This window comes from Procambarus clarkii, chromosome 14 (assembly GCF_040958095.1).
Source record: "Procambarus clarkii isolate CNS0578487 chromosome 14, FALCON_Pclarkii_2.0, whole genome shotgun sequence".
Lineage (NCBI taxonomy): Eukaryota > Metazoa > Arthropoda > Malacostraca > Decapoda > Cambaridae > Procambarus > Procambarus clarkii.
In genome coordinates this window covers 44,699,164-44,701,487 of record NC_091163.1, presented here as the reverse complement: position 1 = coordinate 44,701,487, position 2,324 = coordinate 44,699,164, and positions in this window count along the sequence as shown.

Here is a 2,324-nt window from a genome sequence, read left to right as displayed (position 1 = left end):
TGTGGTGGTTGTGTGTGTGTGGTGGTTTTGTGTGTGGTGGTTGTGGGTGTGATGGTTGTGTGTGTGGTGGTTGTGTGTGTGGTGGTTGTGTGTGTGGTGGTTGTGTGTGTGGTGGTTGTGTGTGTGTGTGTGTGTGTGTGATGGTTGTGTGTGTGGTGGTTGTGTGTGGTGGTTGTGTGTGTGGTGGTTGTGTGTGTGGTGGTTGTGTGTGTGGTGGTTGTGTGTGGTGGTTGTGTGTGTGGTGGTTGTGTGTGTGGTGGTTGTGTGTGTGGTGGTTGTGTGTGTGGTGGTTGTGTGTGTGGTGGTTGTGAGTGTGGTGGTTGTGTGTGTGTGGTGGTTGTGTGTGTGGTGGTTGTGAGTGTGGTGGTTGTGTGTGTGGTGGTTGTGTGTGTGGTGGTTGTGTGTGTGGTGGTTGTGTGTGTGGTGGTTGTGAGTGTGGTGGTTGTGAGTGTGGTGGTTGTGTGTGTGGTGGTTGTGTGTGTGGTGGTTGTGTGTGTGGTGGTTGTGTGTGTGGTGGTTGTGTGTGTGGTGGTTGTGTGTGTGGTGGTTGTGTGTGTGTGTGTGGTGGTTGTGTGTGTGGTGGTTGTGTGTGTGGTGGTTGTGTGTGTGGTGGTTGTGAGTGTGGTGGTTGTGTGTGTGTGGTGGTTGTGTGTGTGTGGTGGTTGTGAGTGTGGGGTTGTGTGTGCGGTGGTTGTGTGTGTGGTGGTTGTGTGTGTGTGTGTGGTGGTTGCGTGTGTGGTGGTTGTGTGTGTGGTGGTTGTGTGTGTGGTGGTTGTGTGTGTGGTGGTTGTGTGTGTGGTGGTTGTGTGTGTGGTGGTTGTGAGTGTGGTGGTTGTGTGTGTGTGGTGGTTGTGTGTGTGGTGGTTGTGAGTGTGGTGGTTGTGTGTGTGGTGGTTGTGTGTGTGGTGGTTGTGTGTGTGGTGGTTGTGTGTGTGGTGGTTGTGAGTGTGGTGGTTGTGTGTGTGGTGGTTGTGAGTGTGGCGGTTGTGTGTGTGGAGGATGTGAGTGTGGTGGTTGTGTGTGTGGTGGTTGTGTGTGTGGTGGTTGTGAGTGTGGTGGTTGTGTGTGTGGTGGTTGTGTGTGTGGTGGTTGTGTGTGTGGTGGTTGTGTGTGTGGTGGTTGTGTGTGTGGTGGTTGTGAGTGTGGTGGTTTTGTGTGTGGTGGTTGTGTGTGTGGTGGTTGTGTGTGTGGTGGTTGTGAGTGTGGTGGTTGTGTGTGTGGTGGTTGTGTGTGTGGTGCTTGTGTGTGTGGTGGTTGTGTGTGTGGTGGTTGTGTGTGTGGTGGTTGTGAGTGTGGTAGTTGTGTGTGTGGTGGTTGTGAGTGAGGTGGTTGTGAGTGAGGTGGTTGTGAGTGTGGTGGTTGTGAGTGTGATGGTTGTGTGTGTGGTGGTTGTGTGTGTGGTGGTTGTGAGTGTGGTGGTTGTGTGTGTGTGGTGGTTGTGAGTGTGGTGGTTGTGTGTGTGTGGTGGTTGTGTGTGTGGTGGTTGTGTGTGTGGTGGTTGTGAGTGTGGTGGTTGTGTGTGTGGTCGTTGTGTGTGTGGTGGTTGTGTGTGTGGTGGTTGTGAGTGTGTGGTGGTTGTGTGTGTGGTGGTTGTGTGTGTGGTGGTTGTGAGTGTGTGGTGGTTGTGTGTGTGGTGGTTGTGAGTGTGGTGGTTGTGTGTGTGATGGTTGTGTGTGTGATGGTTGTGTGTGTGTGTGGTGGTTGTGTGTGTGGTGGTTGTGTGTGTGGTGGTTGTGTGTGTGGTGGTTGTGTGTGTGATGGTTGTGTGTGTGGTGGTTGTGTGTGTGTGGAGGTTGTGTGGTGGTTGTGTGTGTGGTGGTTGTGTGTGTGGTGGTTGTGAGTGTGTGGTGGTTGTGTGTGTGGTGGTTGTGAGTGTGGTGGTTGTGTGTGTGATGGTTGTGTGTGTGATGGTTGTGTGTGTGTGTGGTGGTTGTGTGTGTGGTGGTTGTGTGTGTGGTGGTTGTGTGTGTGGTGGTTGTGTGTGTGATGGTTGTGTGTGTGGTGGTTGTGTGTGTGTGGAGGTTGTGTGGTGGTTGTGTGTGTGGAGGTTGTGTGTGTGGTGGTTGTGTGTGTGGTGGTTGTGTGTGTGATGGTTGTGTGTGTGGTGGTTGTGTCTGTGGTGGTTGTGTGTGTGGTGGTTGTGTGTGTGGTGGTTGTGTGTGTGATGGTTGTGTGTGTGGTGGTTGTGTGTGTGTGGAGGTTGTGTGGTGGTTGTGTGTGTGTGGTAGTTGTGTATGTGGTGGTTGTGTGTGCGGTGGTTGTGAGTGTGGTGGTTTGTGTGTGTGTGTGGTGGTTGTGTGTGGTGGTTGTGTGTGTGGTGGTTG